General features: G+C 35.7%; 1 protein-coding gene across 4 annotated transcripts in view; it reads right to left on the reverse strand.

Moving 5' to 3' along the window:
- The window catches only part of PRKACB (protein kinase cAMP-activated catalytic subunit beta), a 167,825-nt gene that overhangs the window by 115,180 nt on the left and 27,654 nt on the right, over nt 1–24,991 (reverse strand). The window contains exon 1 of one of the 4 annotated variants that reach the window (XM_073007161.1): nt 15,608–15,626. The exons of the other annotated variants lie outside the window; for them this stretch is intronic. The gene's annotated coding sequence lies outside the window, so the exon portion shown is untranslated. Of the gene's footprint in view, nt 1–15,607; nt 15,627–24,991 lie in introns of those variants that run through there. 4 annotated transcript variants of the gene reach the window in all.

Below are 24,991 nucleotides of genomic sequence, written 5' to 3' on the forward strand. Positions count from 1 at the left end.
TATACCCTATTCCTATATGAATAGGAATAAGGCAAAAACAGTATGACTACTAGAAGGAGAATGGATTCAGGGATTTTCTGTGTAGGTGGAAGGTAAGAATGGAAACACAAAAAAATAGTTAAGGACTACTGTAAAAGCCCAGGCAAGAGATGATGGACACCTGAACTGAGGTTGTGGTAGGAAAGAAAAATAGACAGATTTCATATATATTTTTGAAAAACAGGGAGATTTGATGATTCATTGAAGCTAAAAATAAAAGTAATCAAAGATAATTCCTGTATTTTTTTGGCTTGAGCATGTGGGTAAGTAGTGATGCCAGTTATTATTAAGTTGGGGAAGGGTGAGGAAGTGATATAGACAGGAGGCAGGGAAATACTGGGTAGAAGAGGGCAGACCCAAAAGAGGGCCACATTCTCAAGCCTGGACCTGCAGTCCAAAGTGAGAACATGTATTCCTGTTTTCCTGCCCAAATTTGCCTTTTCCAAAACCACGTTGGCTGGCCCCACCTCCTCATCCTGTGCCCATAAAAACCACAAGCTCCACCAGCAGAGTGGTAGAGTGGCAGAGAAGAGAAGAGAAGCAGCAGCAGGACATAAAAGAGAAGCAGCTTGACTTCAGAGGAACAGCTTGACAGTGGGACTTCACAGAAGAGCTCATCAGGGGATGCCAGAACTCCAGGGAAAGATCACCTTCCCACTCCATCCCCTTTCCAGCTCCCCATCCTGCTGAGAGCCACTTCTACTGCTCAATAAAATCCTCCACATTCACCACCCTTCAATTCATTCATGTGACCTTATTCTTTCTGGATGCCAGACAAGTACTCGGGTACCAAGAGGGCGGGTGCAAAAGGCTGTCACCCTGATCCTCCATTGATCTGTTAAAACACTTAAGTTGTCTGTGGGTGGCAAAGCTAAATGAGCACATTGTAACACATGCCCTCTAGGACTCCGGAGGTCACAGGTTCCCCGCCCCTCCCTGCTTCCCACCACCCCCTGGGAAGCTGCTATGGGACTGCACAGGATTCTACTCCTGTGGATGCCCAGAAGAACTTGTCTCAGTCCCTGCACCCACTCACCTGCATGCTCCCCTTCCCATGAGAGGTTGAGAGCTGCAAGCTGAGTAAACAAATCAATCCCTTTGTGAGTCCCGTGAAGGGGTCAAGGGAACTATCCCATTTGGAAGGAAGGGGCTGGAGGGGTGTTGTAATAAAACATTCTATTGGACATATTAAATTTGAGATGCTTACTAGACATTCAAATGGAGATTTCAAAAAGATAGCTGAATATGAGCCTGAAACACATCACTGCCTTCTAAATTTTATTTTAATCATATGCATATCTGTTAACAACTAGTTTATATTTCTGGTTGTATTAGGGAAGAAAGATGGTTTAAATTTTCTTTAACTATTAAGTAGATCCTCCTCTTAATTGTGACTGAGTCTTGAAATGTATACCAAAGGTCATAGGCTGTCTGTCCTTCCTCTTCTTTCTAAACTCTCAGTGGATTTCTGATAAGCAGAATGCTCCCCCTATTAATTCCATCTACTACCTAGAAACTGTGGATATGTTTCAATATATGCCTAACTGGACTTTGTGAATGTAATTAAGGCTACTAATTAGTGACTAAATAGATTCTCCTGGATTACTTAGGTGGGCCCAATCTAAAAATATTTGCTCTTGAAAGCAGAGAACCGTGTCCAGCTAGGAGAATAAGAGAGCCATGGCAAGATGTCATGAGATTCCATGTGTGAAAAGGATCAACACACCATTACTGGCTCTGAGATAAAGTAGAAGCACCAGAGAGAGGGCTCTAAGAGCTAAGGGAGCCCCCTAGATGACAGTCAACAAAGAAACAGAGACCTTAGTCCTATAACCATAAGGTACTGGATTCTGCCAGAAATATGGCAGAAGTAAATTCTTCCTCAGAAACTCCAGATGAGAGCCTGCCAGAATTCTGACCTACAGAACAGTGAGATAATAAATGGGTGCTATTTTAAGCCACTACATTTATAGTATTTTGTCATAGCAATAATAGAAAATTAACATAAGACTTAAATGTAATAAGGTGATGGGGATGAGGAAAGTGGATTGTATTTCCAGAGTCCTAAAATGTATGAAATATGGACATGTGAAACTCCTAGTCATGGTTGATGCGGGCACTGTCTCCCTTTAATACTTAGGGCCTTTCGTGTTGATGAGAAAATTTCATTGATCTATTAACGCCCTAGCCAAGACTATGGCCAGGTAGTCCCATAACTAAATCTCCACAGATGGGCTTTCTAAATACCTGAAATGTGAAGATGAAACTTCTCCCCTCAACCACCACTACCACCACAGAAATGGTGCAGGGCATGGGATAGTCACTCCTTGCACTAGCATGAGAACCTCAAGAGCATTGATAAGGGCAAACTTCGAACCTCAGACATTTACTTGACTGCCAGTGTAGTTGCCCTGACTGCACAGCATAAGGAGGGGAAGGTAGGGGCTATAGACAGCAACATTACAAATGTCCAGTTTTAAAAAATACATATTTCCCCTTCACCCATAATTACTACGATAGAAACCCAATTTTCACCATTCAAATAATAACCTGACAACCTCACTCTTCAGGTAATGTGTAAAAAAGCATTCTGGATACGAAAGGCTGTAAAGTTGTACTAATACAAAAATGTAAAAAACTTCAGGTAAACCAGTAGTCAAAAATCATGCATAGAAGTTCCATTTACGCAAGATGACTTTCTCCTAGCTAACTCCTACTTGTTAATCAAAGTTTAGTTCAATGTTATTTCTTCTCTTCTAGTTCCTAAAATATATTAACACCCACATTATTGTACTGACCACATTGTAGTGTGAGCTTCTCAAATCATTTCTTACCAGAATCTAACACAATGATGATCACACAGTATGCATTCAATACATGTTTTTGAATTGATTAATTTCTTCAAGATACCATAGCTCTTTTATGAGACAGCTTTAGGTATCTAAAAGATGAGTCACAGACAGAAATAGAGGCCCTTCATTAGGACCCACTACATCACATGTATTTCTACACTACTTTCGGGAGCTATGCATTTCCAGTCTTCAATTTATCTTTTGATTTAATATTATTGAGTGTAAAAATGTTAAGAAAATACAAAGCTTACTGCCTAGAATATTTTGGAATTCATTTGTATTAGACTATGTAATATATTCTAAATGTTGTAAGATTGACTATAACAATGCTAACTTATTATATGTCAGGTATCATTCTAAGTGTTTTACATGAAGTAAATAAGGCATTTATTCCTCACAACAATCTACCTTTACATTGGATATTATTATCCCATTTTCCAGAGGGACAAAGAGGTTAAGTGTGTTGCAAAAGGTCACAAATTGCAACATTCTATAGAGTTCTACTTTATTTTCTCTATCCCTCTCCAAGAAGTTTATCAAACCAATTTTAAATGAATTACATTTCCAAAAGTTTTAAGCCTTCCCAATTTTTTTAAATAAATGGCAATATATAGAAGTGTCACGAAACTAGAGGTTTAAAATTACTAAGATTTTGTTAGTACTCTGCTGTTGTACATATGGTTTCTCCTTTGTTTTAGAACTCTGGTAAGTGATTACTGAACCCAACATTAGCTTCTCTATAAGGAACTGGTGCTGATTTCAGTAACTTTCATTTCTATATCACTCTTCAAGTAACTTTCTTATGGTGATTCTGATAAATAGCTAACAAAGTTGATATAGTTTTAATATCAAGTAATATCTGAAGAAACTTTAATATTGCAGAAAAGTCAAAATTAACTACAACTCCATACTTTGGGAGAAACAATCTCATACATCACTATGTGGTATCCTATTCCAATAAATTCTAACACATTTTAGAACTACAAAATAAATGTGAGCCTGAGGCACTAGAACTACATTATAGCTTAAACTGACACTGTTTGAAATCACCCAGGCCCCAAATGTATGGTCTGCTGCCAACCATGGCAGAACAGTTACATGACACTTACTTCACAGTATTATAAGCTATGAAGTCAGCCAGAAGGTGGCAGAATGGGGCCATTTAGGCTTCATATACATACCAGAAAAATCTTTTATTGTCATTACCTTAAATTTTGGCAATATAAGATAAACACAATTTTAGGTTCTTATACAAATAAAAGTGTAATGTATTAGAAATATGCAATAACATCATTTTATTTATACAAATCAAACTATAAAATTCTCACATAAACTGCCATATCAGAAACTAATACCCATTTTCCCTCTCTCATAAATCTATTTATACAACCCATGAAAAAACTAAGTCTTCCAAAGTTCCCCCATATAATTCCAAAATGTTATTTCAATTCACTAACAATTTAATGGAAAAATACTAGTAACTATTATATTACATTATATTTAATTTGGTAAGTTCAATCATAATTATATAATGGCAAGGTAAAATCTTTTATAAAATCTCATATAACTTTTAAGAAAACAATTGTTCTCATATTGGATTTAATGGAGTTTACACACTATGACTTAATATATGGCATATTAGCCATATTATTCTTCTATTACATTTGACTGCTTACAATGGATCTGTTTATCTCTGCATTCCTGGTACCTATCATAGGACTTAGAACACATAAACCCTCAACTGAGAAACACTTCCTCAATTGAGTATAAGATTTCAAAGAGAAAACTGAAGGCCGAAAGCAATTAAGCAGACAGCTAAAACACCAATCTGTATTAACATGGTTATTTTTATTTTTCCATCAAGTGACCAGCCTTCCCAAATGAAAAACACAAAACCACCTACAGAAACGAGATTTTAAAGCCAGATCTGCCAACATTAGCCTATTTACATCAGAGGGAGAGGTTGAAGAGTGCTGGAGAGAATTGTTTTGGAGGAGTTATGAGGTATGCAACACATTTAGGGAAGGAGGTCACCCTTACCTCAAATCAGTTGAGGGCCTTCAAGGGAACTACTCAGAGACTTAAATTTCAGGACCTCTCAAGTGCAGGCGACCCTTCTAATACCCTGGGAGAGATTCTAACATTGTGTTTGCAAGAACACATGCTTTTGTAAGATTTGCAAAAGTAAGATATTTTAATAGCAATTGGTTGAGATTGCTTTCTCTTTTCTCTCCAACTTCCCCTTCTTCACACTTTCCATTATGTCAGGTGCTAATGGAGTGGAGCCAGGCATTTTAGAGATCTGGATAAGGGAAAGTTCAGGTGGTAATGTACAGTTTTAGCTACAACTGGCAAGAAGCTTGGGGATTTTTCAATTAAAAAGTAAAAAATGACAGACTCATGATTTGAATGTGTTACATATATAATGTATATGAATATATATGTATAATATATGAATGTATATGAGGAGTACCTCCTTTTTCATCTTCAAATTTATATATTAAAAAAACAAGATAAATTTAGAAGAAACATAATGAAATATGAAACAGATTATAAAGATGAGACATAAAATCAATAAAAATGTTCCTATATAGAAAAGTGAATTCAAGTTATTTTGTATAACAAATACACTAAATTATGAAAAAAGGAAAAATTACAAATAGAAATAACGAATAGGCATGTTGTTTCATAATGTAATTAATGAAGATATTATGAGCATGTTAGAAAAGATGTTTAAGTCTCTTGGCAATTGACACAAAATAGTAACAATAACAAAGATACATAAAATTCATGATAGCTAGTACAAGAACATTAAAAATAAACTATTAGTGAATATTGTTATTTCAAAAATTACCTAAGATCAAGATTTGAAAAGTCCTGAAATCTTGTAGCTCATATACAAAAGAAACTTCTCAGGAACCATTACATGGTGTTTCTTCAACCATAAAAAACAAGTATCTGGGAACCAGAAGGTGGATGTGAGAGTGGTAGATATCACCACCCTATTTCACTGAATCTATGACTATCAATTATAAAAATCATCATTATATCATGTACCACTAATAAAAAAAAGAAAAAACTACAGTAATTAAACTATGAGATACTTTGTCAGTCATAAATTTTCCCTATTAAGAGAGAACTATTTTTGATTTATTTAGATATAACTTTTTAATATCATTCTTATACACATACAAAGTGAAAAAAAAGTTTAATTTGTTAAGAAATGCCTAAAATGCTTTCATATTCATAGTCTGACTCTTCCAGACTATTTTTTGATGCACAGTCATTATTGTGTGTTTTTACATAATTATCGTTCTTTATGATATTAAAAATATTGGTACAGTATTTCTTGAGGTACTCTACTACCATCTCCTATATTTTCTTCCAACCTGCTGATACTCATTTTCATGTTTGTGCATGCATAGACAATAATGAGCACATCACAAGAATTGCCTGACTGATGTCATCATTTTAGGAAGTATCCTAATTTCGAATACACGAAAATGTGAGACAAAAGTATGTATGTTAAAAGTAATGAACTATAGTATCATAAGTTAACCATTTGAAAATTTTCTACTTCTTGTCTCTGTAACTTTGGACTCTAACAGTTGAGAAATTTTAATACTCTTAGAAGTACTCTTCAAGAAATACGAATTTAGAAGTACTCTTCAAGTATGGGAAGTACCTGTAACAATTAATCCCTTGAACCAGAAGTTTAGAGTGCCAGCTGGGTATTCTGGTCACATTTCACTGAAAAATACAGGCCAGAAAGGAAAGTTATTTCTGTTTGGGTGATTAATCCTGGTTATTACTGAGACATAAAGTTGTGTTATAGACAGAGACAGAGTACTTTCTTGTAATTTGCATATTGAGTATAAAAACAGAGAAGACTTCAGTATTCCAATATAGGAAAAACTACCAAGGTCTCAATTATTCAAGAATGATGGTCTAAACTACTACCCTGAAAAAGAACCCCTTCTACACTTACATGCTGGCAAGTGGGAAATTTACAGCAACTTCTGAACAGAACAAGGACCATAGCAGCTACCCATAAATGCCACCTTGCTATGCTATATATGTTCCTTTCTGTTTCAATCAGTTTGAATAGGGTCTCTGCTTCTTGCAACTGAAAGAAACTCATTAAATACATATTCCAAAAATAAGAATATTTCTTAGATTATCCTACTTTTCATATATATGTCAACTTTATATACTTTTGGTATATAAACTCACCTCTAAGAGCTGCTACGTAACAACAGAAGTGACTTCCCACCTTCCTCAACTGAAGAAGTAAATATTATTATAAGTGATCCTTAAGTTCCCTCTGTTACCAAGCAGAGTCCTAGGTTTTCCTACCACAGTCACTGATGCTGTGTTTCAAAGGTCAGTGTCCTTGGTGGGGAGCTGTTGTTTCACTCTTTCTGCTGTGCTCAGGTTTGCAATGCCATTCCCAGGCTTTCTTCTTCACTTTAAGCTTTATATCAGGTAACCAAAGAGAATGATGGCTGTTTTATATTTGTTTCTTAGATTTTTTTCTTTTGTGACTCTTATTCCCAGCACCCATAAATACTATTATTGATATTTTGGAATATTTGCTTCAAGTCCATATTTCTGTCTGTAATATTAAAATGTATATATTTTGAATATATTATCTATTTGAAAGTTAGAAAATTACAAATAATGGGATTTTGGTACAAGATGGCTGAGTAGAGATGTGAGACACCTGCTCTCTCCAGAAAGAAGAACCACAATTATGAATAGATAATCATACCATGAATAGAACATCTAGGAAAGAACGCTAGAGTACAATGGAGAACACACAGGGAACATTTGAGGCACAGAAGGAAAAGGAAGCAAGTAGCCAAGTTGGTCAAGATTGGCTGGGAGCCTAGAAGGGCTCCTTATTACAGGGACAGCATAAGTGACAGAACTTTAGCAGTTCACATCTCTGCCACGGACTGCTGTGAAGTAAACCTCAGTAGAACTCCTCTACCAACAGGAACGCTGAAACTAGCATGGTTGGTGAATTGGAGATTATGTGAAGGCATTACAACAGACAAGGAATTCATGCTGGCTCACTCACACCCACCTAGGGATGAACAGCTGCAGCAAGGTGCCATTTTGAGAGCACAGCCATCACGGGAAGTTTTGCTGCAATAAATGTCTATTATCAAAAAAGTAGAAAGATTACAAATTAACATATGACAATATACCTCAAGAAAATAGAAAAGCAAGAACAAATTAAACCCCAAATTAGCTGAAGAAAAGAAACAAAGTCAGAGCAGAAGTAAATGAAATAGAGGCTTTAAAAACAACATAAAGGATCAACAAAAGTTTAGTTCTTTGAAAAGGTAAACAAAATTGATAAACTGCTAGCCATAGTAACCAAGAAAAGAGAAGATACAAACAAACAAAATCAGAAATGAAAAAGCAGACATTACAACTGATATCACAAAAATACTAAAGATCATCAGAGACTATTATGAACAACTAAATGCTGACAAACTGGAAAACCTAGAGAAAATGGATAAATTCCTGGAAACATACAACTTACTAACATGAAATCAGGAAAAAATAGAAAATCTGAATAGTTCAATAACAAGTAGAGAGATTCAATCAGTAATAAAAAGTATCTCAATAAAGAAAAGACAAAGACTGGATGGATTTACAGCTGAATTCTACCAAATGTACAAAGGATAACTAATACCAATCTTCCTGAAGCTATTCCAAAAGATCAAAGAGGAAGAAACTCTCCCTAACTCATTCTACAAGGTCAGCACCAATCTGATACCAAAACCTGACAAAGAACAAAAAAAGAAAACTACAGGTCAACATCTCTGCTGAACAGATACAAAAATCCTCAACAAAATACTATTAAACCAAATCCAATAGCACATCAAAAAGATAATACGCTACAATCAAGTGGGATTCATTCTGGGAATGCAAGAATGGTTCAACATATGCAAATCAATAAATGGGATGCACCACATCATCAGAAAAAATCATATTATCTCAATGGATGCAGAAAAGACATCTGAAAAAAAACCTCAACATCCCTTCATAATAAAACTCAACAAACTAGGCATAGAAGCAACATATCTCAAAATAATAAAGGCCATACACGCCAAACCCACAGCTAACATCATAATAAACAGGGAAAAGCTGAAAATCTTTCCTCTAAGAACTAGATCAAGAGCAGGATGCCCACTTTAACTACTATTATTTGACATACTGCAGGAAGTCCTAGCCAGAGGAAACAGGCAAGAGTAAGAAATAAAAAGGCATCCAAATTGGAGAAGAGGAAGTCAAATTGTCCCTCTTAGCTGATGATATGATTTTATACCTAGAAAAACCAAAGACTTCACCAAAAACTCCCTGATTTGATGAATGAATTCAATAGAGCTGCAGGAGACAAAATCAACATTCAGAAATCAATAGCATTTCTATACACCAATAATGATTTAGCTGAGAAAGAAAGAAAACCAATCCTATTTATAAGAGCTACAAAAAGAATTCCTAGAAATAAATTTATCCAAGAAGGTGAAAGAACTCTACATTTAAAACTGTAAAACACAAATAAAAGAAATTGAAGATGAAAAAACATCCATGCTCATGAATTAGAAGAATTAGTACTGTTAAAAATGACCATACTTCCCAAAGCAATCTACAGACTCAAGGTAATCCGTATCAAAATACCAACATCATTCTTCATAGAATTAGAAAAAATAATTATAAAATTCATATGCAACCTAAGAGGAGCCAAAATAGCTAAAGCAACTCTGAGCAAAAAGAACGAAGCTGGAGGCATCACATTACCTGATTTCAAAGTATATTAGAAGGCTACAGTAACCCAAACAGCACAGTATTGGTATAAAAAAAGACGCATAATGGAACTAGAGAACCCAGAAATAAAGCCACATATTTACAGTCAATTGATCTTTGACAAACCTGACAAGAGCTTCCACTGGGGAAAAGAAACTCTCTTTAACAAATGGCCCTGGGAAAACTGAATAGCCACATGCAGAAGAATGAAACTAGAACCCTATTTCTCCCCACATAGAAACATCAACTCAAAATGGATTACAGACTACATAAGACCGAATTATAAAAATACTAGAAGAAAACCTAGGAGAAACTCTCCTGGACATTGCTCTAGGCAAAGAATTTTTTTTTTTTTTAATTTTTTTTATTTTTGAGATGGAGTTTCTCTCTTGTTGCTCAGGCTGGAGTAATGGCATGATCTCGGCTAACTGCAACCTCCACCTCCTGGGTTCAAGCAATTGTCCTGCCTCAGCTTCCCAAGTAGCTGGGATTACAGACATGCACCACCACGCCCAGCTAATTTTGTATTTTTAGTAGTGACGGGGTTTCTCCATGTTGGTCAGGCTGGTCTTGACTTCCCAACCTCAGGTGATCTGCCCGCCTCGGCCTCCCAAAGTGCTGAGATTATAGGCGTGAGCCACCGCGCCCAGCCTAGGCAAAGAATTTACAACTAAAACCTCAAAAATACAGGCAACAAAAACACCAACAGACAAATGAAACTTAATTAAACTAAAAAGCTTCTGCACAGAAAAAAAAATAATCAACAGGGTGAAGAGACAACCTGTTGAATGGGAGAAAATACCTGCATGCTACTCATATGCAACAGGGGACCAATATCCAGAATATAAGTGAAACTCAAATAACTTAATAGGAAAAACATAATCCCATTAAAAAGCAGGTAAATGACATGAGTAGACATTTCGCAAAAGAAGACAAACAGCCAACAGGTTTATGAAAAATGCTCAACATCACTAATCATCAGAGACATTCATATTGAAACCTTAACTAGATATCACCTTACTCCAGTCAGAATGGCTATTATTTAAAAAAAAAAAAAAAAAAAAAAAAAGGAGCAGCTATTGGAAGGATGTGGAGAAAAGGAATTCTTACACATTTTTGTAAGAATGTAAATTAGTACTGCCACTATGGAAAATGGTATGGAGATTTCTCAAAAGCCTAAAATCAGAACTATCATATGATCCAGTAATCCCACTACTGGGTATCTACCCAAAGGAAAAGAAGACAGTGTATCAAAGAGTATCTGCACTTATGTGTTTATTGCAGCACTATTCACAATAGCAAAGCTATGGAATCAACCTAAATGTTCACCAGTGTCTAAATGGATAAAGAATATGTGGTATATATGCAGAATGCAATATTACTTGGCCATAAAAAAATGAAATCTTGTCATTTGCAGCAATATGGCTGGAACTGGAGGTCATTATTTAAAGTGAAATAAGCCAGGCACAAAAAGACATATATCACATGTTCTCACTTACATGTGGGAACTAAAATATTTGATCACATGGAGGAAGAGAATGGAAAGAAATAGCAGAGACTGGGAAGGGTGACTAGGACGGAGGGGGGAGGGGAGCAGTGAGGCTGAAGAGAAGTGAATTAAAAGGTACAACCGTACAGTAAGATAGAAGGAATATATTCATTGTTTGATAGCAGAGTAGGGTAAGTAAGCAAAAATATATTGTACTTGGGTGATTAACACTCTAAATACCCTGACTTAATCACTATAAATTACATACATGTAACAAAATTCACATTACTCCATAAATTCATAAAAGCAAAAAAAAAAAAAAAAAAAAAAAAAGAACACTACAAATAACGCTAAAGACCCTCCTGATTACTATCCACATCTTAATTCTCCTCCTCTGCCCTTAGAAACAGCCACTATTCTGAATTTGCTTATAACTTTCAAATGTCTTTTTTATACTTTTATATACATGTTTACATGTAAAACATATACTGCTTTACTTTTCTAATTTGCCTGGATGGTATCATGTTCTACATATTTTGCAAACTACTTTTTTCAAATGTACTATATTTTGCCTGCTTCTTTATTGATAGGCTTTTAGATTATTTCTAGTTTCCAGTATCACAAATAATTAAATAATGGACATCATGTTCATGCCTGTTTTTTTCTGTTTCCATTTTGTTTCTCCTAACATGACATATCTGTAGCCTGATTTCTTCCAGCTATCCTTCCTACAAGTGTTGGTCTACCATCCCAGGTTACAGTAATGTTTACAAAGTCCCTAGCTATTAATCATTTTAACAGTTTTATTGAGATAACTTATGTACCACAAATTTCACCAGTTTTAAATGTAAAATTCGGTGATTTTTAATAAGTTGTGAAATGGTTGCCATAATTTAATACTGCATCATTTTCTCATCATCCCAGAAAAGGAGCCTCATTCCCATTTGTGGTAATTTTCCATTCTCACCCCTAGCCCTGAGCAAGCACCAGTCTACTTTCTGTATCTACAGATTTGGCTTTTCTTTTCATATAAATGAAATCACACAATATGTGGCATTTTGTGTCTCACCTTTTTCATTAGCATGTTTTTGAGGTTTATCATGTTGCAGCATGTATTGATTCCTTGTTCCTTTTTATTGTTGAATAGTATTGAATTGCACGGATAAGCTATATTCTCCTTATTCACCAATTGTTGCCACTGTATGGTAACTAAGAATAATGATGCTATGAATATTCAAGTACAAATTATTGTGTGGAGGAGCGTTTTTAGTTCTCTTGGTTATTCTTCTAGAAGTGCACATTGCTGGGTATGGCAATCTGATGCTTAACATTTTAAGAAACTGCAAAACTGTTTCCAAAGCAGCTGTATCATTTCATATTTCCACCGGCAATGTCTGAGGGTTCCCATCTCTTTCCATCCTCACCAATATGTCTTTTTTGGATACATACTTCATTTTGAACATGTATAAGTGTTTCTACTCAGAAGATACCTAACAGTAGAATTACTGGGTCACAGTTTATATCCATTTTCATTTTAACTGATATAACCAAATTGTCTCAGGAATGGCTATCCCAATTTACATTTGACATACTTGTCATATGTGATACTATGTGACTTGTTCATCTTTGCTAATCTGGTGAATAAAAAAAGGTACCTCATTTTAAATCATATTTCACTGATCACTAGTGAAATAAAATATTTTCATATGTTAATTGATCATCTAAATTTCATATTTAGTAATTTATCCATTTATATCCTTTGCTATGTTTTTCTATTTCATTTTTAGTCTCTTTATGTTGACTTATAAAATGTTCTTTATTCTGGGTATTAATCCTCTGTCAGTTTTACTCTTGGAAAATATTTCTACTAACCTCCTTAAGGAATTTCGAACACTGTATCTCAGAGTTCTCCCATGGAAAAACATTCCTCTGTTGTCACTCAGTCACTTAGGTTTCTTGATTCCTGTGCCTAAGACTTTGTCAATCCTAAGAGTACCTTCCACTGGTTTCTTGGGAGCCCTATCAGGCACATACAAATAAGATACCTTGCTACCTGCCTTTCTTGGTAGGACATGTGAATTAGACTCCCCTTTAAGACCTGTACTAGTCTGGATTGTTAGTTGCAAAAATGTAAAATAAAAACTGACGCTAGTCAATTTAAGCAGAAAATGAATTTATTAGATTGAGTACATATGGAATGGATGAGAAGACTAAAAAACCAGATTTAGCCAGTAACCAAATGAGGCAAGACATAGTTAAAAAGTACGGCCAGGCATGTTGGCTCATGCCTGTAATCCTAGCACTTTGGGAGGCCAAGGCAGGTGGATCACTTGTGGTCAGGATTCGAGACCAGCTTGGCCAACATGGTGAAATCCCATCTCTACTTTAAAAATTACAAAAATTAGCCAGGCGTTGTGGCGCATGCCTATAATCCTAGCTACTTGGGAGGCTGAGGCAGGAGAATCGCTTGAACCCGAGAGGTAGAGGATGCAGTCAGCACCGCTGCACTCTGGCCTGAGAGACAGAGTGAGATTCCGTCTCAAAAAAAGAAAGAAAGAAAAAAAAGCAGTCCAACTTAGGACACTATCTATTGTGAAATGGACACCTGCCTCCAATGCTGATGGCAATGTCACCAATGGATATACATTACTGCATCACTATATTCTCATTCTTTAAAACTCATCATTTAATCTTTTGTCTTTGAGTTAGGCTCACAAGACTCACTTGCAATATTGGTTTCTTATTAATGTAACAAGTAAACTCTGGCCTGAAGGTGAAGTACACAGTTGTAATTATTTCCAGGGACATAATTAGTCTTCTTGACTACTAAGCAGCTGTATTTTGATGCTATTTTCCCAATCTTATATTAGAAATAAATACTAAATAAAAATTGTAAGCAATAGTTGCCACATCATTCTCTGGGGTCAGTAGAGATATTTTTGCAGTCGTTTTTAGATATATGTATGTAAGTTGTTATGACTATATTAAAGACATGAATCACTCTGAAAAATATCTCAGATCTATGTTTTTACCTTCCAAGTAATTGTATTCATTTATTCATCAAGTACTTGTTGAGTGACTACTATGTACCAGACAGCGTACTGTATGCTAGATTTCTGTGATGAGCAAAAACAGACATAGATCAGTGAAGAGAATGAACTGTGAAAAAAGTAATATAAGTGTATAAGTGTATGAAAACATATAATATGAGACCCTACTGTAGTGTGGTAAGATCAAAAAGGCCTTCCAGAAGGCATAATGATTGAAATAAAATGTGAAGAATGGGAAGAAGAGTTAATCTGGCAAAGAGGAAGGAGGTAAAGGGTCTTCCAGGAAGGAAAGACTATGGGTCAAGGCCTTATGAAAGCTAAGTATGGGGGTAAATTTCGGAAATGATAGTTTTATTTTGAAGTTTTAAAATTTTACTTTTTATATGAAAGTTATTTCAAACCTGCAGAAAAAGTTACAAAAGTAAAAATAATATGAAGAATGCCATTTTTCCTTTGTCCATATTCACCTGTTATCAACATTTGACCCCATGTGCTTTATCCTTCAGTTGCCTGCTCGCTCTCCTGCCCTCCCTCTTTCTCTGTCATCCCTTTCCCCAATTTTTCAACCACTGAGGTAAGTTACATACATCATGGCTCTAGATCTCTTAAAAATATTTTTGTATTTTTTTCGAAGAGTAAAGATATTTTCTCATACAGCCACAGTGCAATTATAAACTGGTAAATTTAATGTTGGCACAATACTTTTATCTAGCCTATCACTCATATTTTTTTAATTTTTTTTTTTTTTTTTTTTTTTTTTGGAGACAGAATCTCACTCTGTTGCCCACGCTGGAGTGCAGTGGCGCAGTCTCTGCTCACTGCAAGCTCCGCCTCCCGGGTTCACGCCATTCTCCTGCCTCAGTCTCCCAAGTAGCTGAGACTACAGGCGCCCGCCACCACACCCAGCTAATTTTTTGTATTTTTAGTAGACACGAGGTTTCACCGTGTTAGCCAGGATGGTCTCGTTCTCCTGACCTCGTGATCCGCCTGCCCCGGCCTCCCAAAGTGCTGGGATTACAGACGTGAGTCACAGTGCCCGGCCTATTTGTATTTTTTTAAATCACTCACATTCCAATTTGTCAATAATATACTATATAGTATTTCTTCCCTTTGAGTATAGGAACCACTTGAGGATCAGGCCTTGCATTTAGTTGTTATGTCTTTTACTCTGCCTTTAATCTATAAAATTTCTACAGCGTTTCTTTGTCTTCTATGGCATGGACATATGCTTTATTTTTTTTAACTTTTAAGTTCAGGGGTACATGTGCAGGTTTATAATATACGTAAACTTGTGTAATGGGGGTTTATTGCACAGATTATAGAAATTATAGTTTAAAAAATATATATATACTTACCTAGTAGAATCTGATCAAAATGTTGGAAATTATATATGGGTTCTATTTTACCCTTGGGTTAATTCCTTTGAGATGTTTCTATAAAATCAAATAATGGAAGGATTATGTACAGTAAATCTTTAATAATCAATACTAATGTAAGATACTACTATAGATTATCTTAAGCAGAAAACAGACAAAACAATTTTGATTTAGCATTGAACTAACCCCGTATTTTTTCCAAACTAATAAAAGAAGTAATTTGTAAGATCTTAGTAAACATTAGCTAGCAGTACAGAAAGGCTCATTTTGTGTTTGGGGCACATTTCTGCATACATTTTGGGTGTTAAAGTCAGTAGTAATGCCGGTGCTATCATAGTAATAACAAAGTCTTATTGTGCCTTAAAAGTACTTTAAGAAGTGATAGGGGAAAAAATCAAACAAGATAAAGGGGCCAAATCATGACAGTTCTTATATGTCAGGCTAAGAATAGATTTTATGTTATATGCAATGGAACACCATAAAGATAATTTTAAGCAGGGAGTTAGATTAGATTTGGAAGATCGACTAGGAAAATTGAAGGCGGGAGAATGGCTAAGAAACTGTTGTAGATATCTTCAAAAGGGTTGATAAAGACTGAACTAAGCTAGAATCAGTGAAATTGGAAATAAAGGGACAAATCTCTAAGACTCAGTCACCAAGGAGAGGTAGAGGACAAGGAAAATCAAAGAATCTAAGATGACACCCAAAATTCTGGCTTATATGACTAAAGAGGTACATCATTTTCGTCAAAATAGGAAGTATAGATTCAGGGAAAGATAATTTCCCCAACTTGACTTTGCAGGGTTCACATCCAGCAAAAATTAGATACACTCAGAGCACAGAAGAGATATATGTTGTCACAAAGATAGAAAGTAATTAGAAGTGGCAGAACATGAAGTAATTAGTGAAAAAGTCACTTGGGGGAAACACTATAGATTAGGGAAACTCAACTATAGAGTAAGGGGAAAAACTCACAACAAATTATTGATATTTGCCATGGCAAGAAGGAATGATACCAACCTCAGAGGATTTGAGGCGTAAACAGAAAGTAAGAAGATGGAACTAGTGTATTACCCTACTAAAAAAAAGTAAGAAAATGGAACCAGTGTATTACCCTACTTAAAAAGTTTGGTTTTGAAGGGAATTTGAAAATAAGATGATGATACAGCATAGAGGTAGCAAGTTTACATTTTCTTTCCAGAGGAAATTGAGCATTATGGGAAAAACTCAAGTGGGTGTATCTCTGTGTGTGTGTGTGTATGTGTATATATATATACTTACATATATGTAAACATACATACACTCTCACACATATAGCCTATGCACATCTTCCCATATACTTCAAATCACCTCTAGATTATTTATAGTACCTAATACACTGTAAATGCTATATAAATAGCTGTTACACAGTATTGTTTTTTATTTGTATTATTTTGTACTGTTGTATTGTTATCTTTCACTGTTTTGTTGTTTCAGTATTTTTGATACATGGCTGGTTGAATTATCTTGATTGGTTGAATCCAAGGATATGGAGGGCTATCTGTATCATGTTTTTGTGGGAAAATCTGAATAGACATACATGTATATATGTACACACACACATGCACTCTGGGGAAGAACAGAGCAGAATGAAGAAGCTGAAAGTATGAGTAGGACTTTTAAAGCATGATATCAAAGGCAAAAGCCGTAAAACATACACTTGACTATATAAAAAGTTAACTTATTATAAAATGTGAAAGATAAATCGGAAAAGTTTATAGCATATATAACCAGAAAAGGGTTAATAAAAGGGCTTAAGATATTCACATATACTTCAATAGAAATATGATCATAAGAAAGATGAGACTAGGTGATTTATTAAGTATATACAAATTACCAATATAAAAATTAGCAATAAATATAATGTTTAGTTTTCTCTGGAAATAAAAAGAAATTTAAATTAAAAATATGAGAGGCTATCTTGTACTTAGTAACTGAATTAAGCTGTAAAAATTATAACTCATTTTCATAATGTTTCAGGGAAACACCCTTGTTATTTTTCAATCATGTGTATGAGAAACATGTATCACAAGACTTAAAGTATGTCTACAAAAGTATTAGTGTAAGTACTGTTTGTATTTTTTCAAAGAAAGATTGGAAACAATCTAAATGCACAACAATAGGGACTCCTGTCTATAAAAGAAAGTACTTATCCATACAATGGAACACTAGATAGTCACAAAAATGCTACTGTAACATCTATCAGAATGGCTAAAGCAAAAATGAAAGGAGAAATCAAAAGTCGATGAGAATGTGAAACAATGAGAACCCTCATGCAATGCTAGTAGTAGTGCAAGTTCATACAACCATTTTAGAAACATATTTGACAGTATCCACTAAAGCTGAATGCCCATTCCTAGATATATAAACTCAATAGAAATGCATACGTGTTTGCCAAAATACATATACTAGAATGTTTATAGTAGCACCATTTATAGTAGGCCCCAAAAGGAAACATCACATCCCATCAATAGTAGAACATTTAAACTGTGACATATTCACAAAATAGAACATTATACAGCAAAGAAAATGAACAATCTCCAACTATACCTAACAAGAGGAATGAATCCCACAAACAAATTGTCAGGCAGAAAGAAACCAGGGACAAAAGAGTACATACTGAGTACATGCTGTGTGATTACCTTTATAAAAGAGGCAAATGTAATCAATCCTGTCAAAGTAGAGAGAATGGTTACCCTTGAATTGGGGGGATAAAAAATTAGTTCCATACACTTATTTTTTAATACATTTAACATACTGACTATACAACAGATTCCTTGCAGATTATCCAAATGCAAAGAAATAATCGAAAATGAAAAAAGCAAATTTTGTCAGAATATATAATAGGGATGGCAGGTTAGAATAATGGTTACTAGGGCAGGTTCTTAAATCAAGACTATCTGGATGTGAATCCCAGTTATGTGATCTTGGGCACATTACTTAACAACTGTGGGCATCAGTTTCTCATCTGCAAATGAGGTTAATAAAAGTACACTCTTTATGGGAGGGTCTTCAGGTGGATTAAATAAACAGATTTAAGCACTTATAATGGTGTCTGGTATATAATAAGCACTGTATTATTATCATTATAATCTGAATTTGTTAAAACTCATTTTTTTTAGTATTTTAATTTTAGGTTCAGGGGTACATGTGCAAGTTTGTTATATAGGGAAACATGTAACTCAGGGGCTTGGCATACAGATTTTTTCATTATCCAGGTATAGCCAATAGTTTTTCTTTTTCTTTTCTTCTTTTTCTTCGAAACCTGTCCCTCCTCCCGCCTTCCACTCTCAAGTATATCCTAGTGTCTATTGCTCCCATCTTTCTGTCCATGTGTTCTCATTATTTAGCTCCCACTTATAAGTGAGAACATGTGATATTTGGTTTTCCGCTCCTTTGTTAGTTTACTAAAGATAATGGCCTCCAGTTCCACCCATGTTCCCGCAAAGGACAGGAACTCCTTCTTTTTCATGACTGCATAGTATTCCATGGTGTATATGTATATTTTCTTTACCCAGTCTACCATTGATGGACATTTACGTTGACACTATGTCTGTGCTATTGTGAATAGTGCTGCAATGAATAAACAAGTGCATATGTCTTTATGGTAGAATGATTTCTATTCCTCAGGATATATACTTGGTGGGATTGCTGGGTCCAATGGTAGGTCTGATTTTAGATCTCTGAGGAATTTTCACGCTGCTTTCCACACTGGTTGAACTAATTTACACTCCACCAGCTGTGTAAGTGTTCCCTTTTCTCTCCAAGCTTGTCAGCATGTTTTTTACTTTTTAATAATAGCTGTTCTGACTAGTGTGAGATGGTATCTTGTGGTTTTGATTTGCATTTCTCTAATGATTAGTGATATTGAGCATTTTTTCATGTTTGTTGACCACATGTATGTCTTCTTTTGAAAAGTGTCTGTTCATGTCCACTGTCCACATTTTAATAGGGTTGTTTGCTTTTTGTTTGTACATTTGTTTAAGTTCCCTGTAGATTCTGGATATTAGACCCAGACTAATTATACATTAGTCAGATGCATAGTTTGCAAATATTTTTGTAGGTTGCTTGTTTATTCTGTTGATAGTTTCTTTTGCTGCGCAAAAGCTCTTTAAATAGGTCCCATTTGTCAACTTTTGCTATTGTTGAAATTGCTTGTGCCGTTTTCATTATGAAATTTTTGCCCATTCTTATGTCCAAAATGGTATTTCCTAGGTTATCTTCCAGGGGTTTTATAGTTTTAGGTTTTACATTTAGGTCTTTAATCCATTTTGAGTTGATTTTTGTGTATGGTATAAGGAAGGGGTCCCGTTTCAGTCTTCTGCATATAGCTAGTCAATTATCCCAGAATCATTTATTGAATACGGAGTCCTTCCCCCATTGCTTGTCTAATCAGCTTGGTTAAATATCAGTTTGTTAAAACTGACACATATATCCATTTTATATATGTTTTAAAATATATTTTAACTTTTATTTTAGGTTCAGGGGCATATGTGTATGTTTGTTTTATATGTAAACTTGTGACTTGGGAGTCTGGTGTACGGATTATTTTGTCACCCAGGTACTAAGCATACTACTCAATAGGTTTGTTGTTGTTTCCTTTTTTTCTTTCTCTTCTGAATCTCTCCCTCCTCCTGGGTGTGTGGCTTTATTTCTGGACTCTCTAGTCTGTTCCATCGGTCTATGTGTCTGTTTTTGTACCAGTACCATGCTGTTTTGGTTACCGTAGCCTTAGAGTACAGTTTGAAGTCAGGCAATGTGAGTCCTCCAGCTTTGTTCTTTTTGCTTAGGATTCCCTTGGCTATTTGGGCTCTTTTTTGGTTCCATATGAATGTTAGAATAGTTTTTTTCCAGTTCTGTGAAGAATGTAATTGGTAGTCTGACAGAAATAGCATTGAATCTGTTGTAAATTGCTTTGGGCAATATGGCCATTTTAACCATGTTGATTCTTCCTATCAAAGAGCATGAAGTGCTCTTCCATTTATCTGTCATCTCTGATTTCTTTGAGCAGTGTTTTGTAATTTTCATTGTAGAGATCTTTCACCTTGGTTAGCTGTATTCCTAGCTATTTTATCCTTTTTGTAGGAATTAGGAACGAGATTCTATTCCGATTTGGCTCTCAGCTTGGGTGCTGTTAGTGTAAAGCAATGCTACTGACTTTTGTATATTTATTTATATCCTGAAACTTCGTTGAAGTTATGTGTCAGATCAGGGAGCTTCTGGGCAGATTATGGAGTTTTCTAGATATAGAATCATGTCATCTGCAAACAGGGATAATGTGACTTCCTCTCTTCCTATTTGAATCCTTTTATTTCTTTCTCTTGCCTGATTGTTCTGGCCAATACTTCCAATACTATGTTGACTAGGAGGAAACTCACCCATATACTTTTAAACAGGATATACAATCATCCCTTGGTATCCATGGGAGATTTGTTCCAGGGGCCCTGTGGATATCAAAATACATGAATGCTCAAGTCCCTTATGTCAAATGGCATAGTATTTGCATATAGCCTATGCACATCTTCCTGTATACTTTAAATAATCTCTAACTTACTTATAATACCAATTATACTGTAATGTAAATAGTTATTGTTATTATTTCTACTACTTTGTATTGTTTTATTATTGTTTTGTTGTTTCAATATTTTTGATTCATGGCTGGCTGAATCCTTGATTGTTTGAATCTGTAGATATAGAAAGTCAACAGTATTCAAAAAATGCTAACAGGCTGGGTGTGGTGGCTTACGCCTGTAATCCCAGCACTCTGGGAGGCTGAGGCAAGCAGATCTCCTGAGGTCAGGAGTTCGAGACCAGCCTGACCAATATGTCAAAATCCCGTCTCTACTAAAAATAACAAAAATTAGCTGGGCTGTGGTGGCTTGCACCTGTAATCCCAGCTTCTCAGGAGGCCGAGGCAGGAGAATCACTTGAACCTGGGAGGTGGAGGTTGCAGTGATTGTGCCACTGCACTCCAGCCTGGGCGACAGAGGGAGACCCTGTCTCAATAAATCAATAAATAAATTAAATAAATAAATAAATAAATAAATAAATAAATAAATAAATAAAATGCTAACAGTGGTTATCTGTAAATGCTGGATTCTGGTAGAGATTTTTCTTCTTTTTTTTTTTTTTTTCCTACATGTACATAATGATGAATGGAAATTTTCACCTTCTTAATATTTTTTTCTGAAAATTATTTTGTTAAGAAAAATAGTTTGATACGCTTACTCTAGGTTAAAAGCAAGTCATGCTGCCTTGATGTTAGAATGACTTTTCCATGAAAGAGGAAAGTTTCTCTGCATAAGGGGGTGGAAATGAATTGGATGATCCAGAAAGAAACATCCAGAAGACAGGAGTGACCGCAGTTGTACTCTGTTCTAGAGAATGATCAAGAAAGAAGACTTCCAGTTAATAGTGCAGTCAGAGGGACAATTGAAAAAAAACTTTAATGTCTCATGAGGACTACATTGTTTATTTACCTTTTGGTATTTATACAAACTATCCTGAATTTTATTTAAGAAATTTTCAGTCAGCTGTACTCTGCTAACTAAATGCCTTTAAGAGAACGATTTTTTTTTTTTTTTTGAAGAACACACCAAGGAGAGTCCCACTTGAGACTTTTAAACTAAAGAATGGTTCCCAGCTGTATCTCAGGTATCATTACTCTAGAATTAAGTCAAAAAGATATGCTCACCGTAACTGCTCAACTAGCAGATGCAAGGTACTAAGGAATAAACTTCCATTCCATGGAAAACCTGTAGTGTAAATCCATTTATCTACAATGGAAAAAGGGTTCCAGAGGGCTCTCTGGAAACGACTGGGACATAGGCAGTTTGACGTGATTAAAAGCATTAGTTCTACATACATATGGCCAACAAGTATATGAAAAAATGCTCAACATCACTAATCATGAGGGAAATGTAAATGTAAGCCACAATATCATCTCACCTCAGTTTGAATGACTATTGTTAAAAAGACAATAGTCTTTTTGGATGCAGAGAAAGGGAATTCTCATATACTTTTGGTGGGCATGTAAATTAGTACAGCCATTATGGAAGCGTATGGAAGTTTCCTCAAAAAACTAAAAATAGAACATATCATCCAGCAATCCCAATGCTGGGTATTAATGCAAAGGGAAGGAAATCAGTATATTGAAGAGATATCTGCACCCCATGTTTATTGCAGCACTATTCACAATAATCAAGATATGGAATCAACCTAAATGTCTATCAACAGATTAATAGAAAAAGAAAGTGTGTATATATAAACAATGACCTACTATTTAGACATAACAAAGAATGAAATCCTGTCATTTGTGGCAACATGGGTGAGCCTAGAGGACGTTATGTTAAGTGAAATAAGTCAGGTATAGAAAGATAAATACCATATGCTCTCACCCATATGAGGGCGCTTTTAAAAGTTGAGGTCATACAAGTAGACAGGAGAATTGTGGTTATTAAAAGTTGGGAAGGGAGAATTAGATAATTGTGGGTTACTACAGATTAGAGAGAGGTTAACTGATAAAAAATCATAGCTAGATAGGAAAAGTAAGGTCTAGTGTTCTATAGCACTGGATGGTGACTATAATTTACAATAATTTACTGTATCTTTTCAGCCATAAGAGAGCATTTGAATGTTCCTAATGCAAATAAATGATAAATGTTCATAGTAAGGATATACTAATTACCCTGATGTGATCATTACACATTATATAGGTATCAAAATATCACTCTGTATCCCATAAATATACACAATTATTATGTGTCAACTAAAAATAAAAGGGAAGGGGAGAGCACTTGTTCTTACTGGCTCTGTGAGGTTGGGCAGGTGATAAAATTTTTCTATATTTAAGTTCTCCCATTTGTGTTTCAGTCGTCTGTGTTATGTAACAAACTTAGTTTTAAAACAATCACCATATTTTGCTCACAATTTTCTGGGTCAAGAATTTGGGCAACACACGGTAGAAATTGTTCATCTCTACATCACAATGTCTGGGGTCTAAGCTGGGTGGCTCAACAGCTGTGAGAAGCTGGAATAGCCCAAGTGAGGTCATAGGTCTGCTGGCTGATTTCACACAGTTTGCTGAGTCACTCTCTCATCTGTCTTCAGCTAAAGGCTGGGCTGACTAAAAGGCCCACGAAATAATTCACCTTATCTAGTGCTACCAATCTCTGTCTCTCTTTCTCTATCCCCAACCCCCACACCCCATCTCTCTGTCTCTTTCTCTCCAAGTGGCTAGTTGGGCTTTGAACAGCTATGCTTCTAGATGAAAAGGGTGGTTAAGAATTTGCAGTCATCTTCACTTTGTCACAGAATATTCCTCCATTTTCAAAATATACTTAACTCCTTCCAAGACCCCCAGAAGCCTTATCCTAAGGACCAGGATGTAATCTAAATCAAATGCAGGTATAGATGAGGCCCCTCAGATCCAGTTTCCTGAGTGCAGCTCCTCATACTCCTCATCTTAATCTGAAGACTTGTGAACTAAAGAGACAAGTTATCTGCCCAATACACACCCAATATACGATGGTGAGATAGGAATAGAAATTGTAATGGATACTCCCACTCAAAAAGACGGAAAACAACAGGTATAAACACTCCCTCATCAATAGCAATTCTAAAGTCCAGTTGGGCACATGTCACTAATTCCTTGATTAGTCCTGAGAGTGGTTCTCCTGGTCTCTTAGCTGAACTCTCTGGCTTCTTAGTTGCCTTCTCTGAATCATTCTTCCACATGAAATGGCCTATCTGAAGAGGTGAGTAGCTTTTCAGCCTGCTTCCTTTCCATAGTAGGTGAGGGCCCATACACTTTTTTTCCTTATTATCTCTGACCCTCTCAATCAACATTAATACAATTTCTTTTAAAACTCTGTGGGTTTCTCATGTTATCAAACTCTAATATATTCCAATAGATAAAAGCCACATCCACATTTCCTTTGGAGAGACCCTTCTCTACCTTAGACCTCACATAAGACTGCTATGGGACAAGTCCTTAAGATTTCTAAAAACCCCAACTGTCTAATTGAGAGTTATGTGAGCCACACACAAGATTCTCTCTTTTTTTTTTTTGAGATGGAGTCTTTCTCTGTTGCCTAGGCTGGAGCACAGTGGCACAATCTAGGCTCACTGCAACCTCCACCTCCCAGGTTCAAGCGATTCTCCTGCCTTAGCCTCCCAAGTAGCTGGGACTACAGATGCCCGTCACCACGCCTGGCTAATTTTTTTTTTTTCTTTTTTTTCAGTAGAGACGGGATTTCACCACGTTGGCCAGGCTGGTCTCGAACTCCTGATCTTGTGATCCGCCCACCTCGGCCTCCCAAAGTG

The sequence above is a fragment of the Chlorocebus sabaeus genome, chromosome 20 (assembly GCF_047675955.1).
Source record: "Chlorocebus sabaeus isolate Y175 chromosome 20, mChlSab1.0.hap1, whole genome shotgun sequence".
In the NCBI taxonomy this organism is placed as follows: Eukaryota; Metazoa; Chordata; class Mammalia; order Primates; family Cercopithecidae; genus Chlorocebus; species Chlorocebus sabaeus.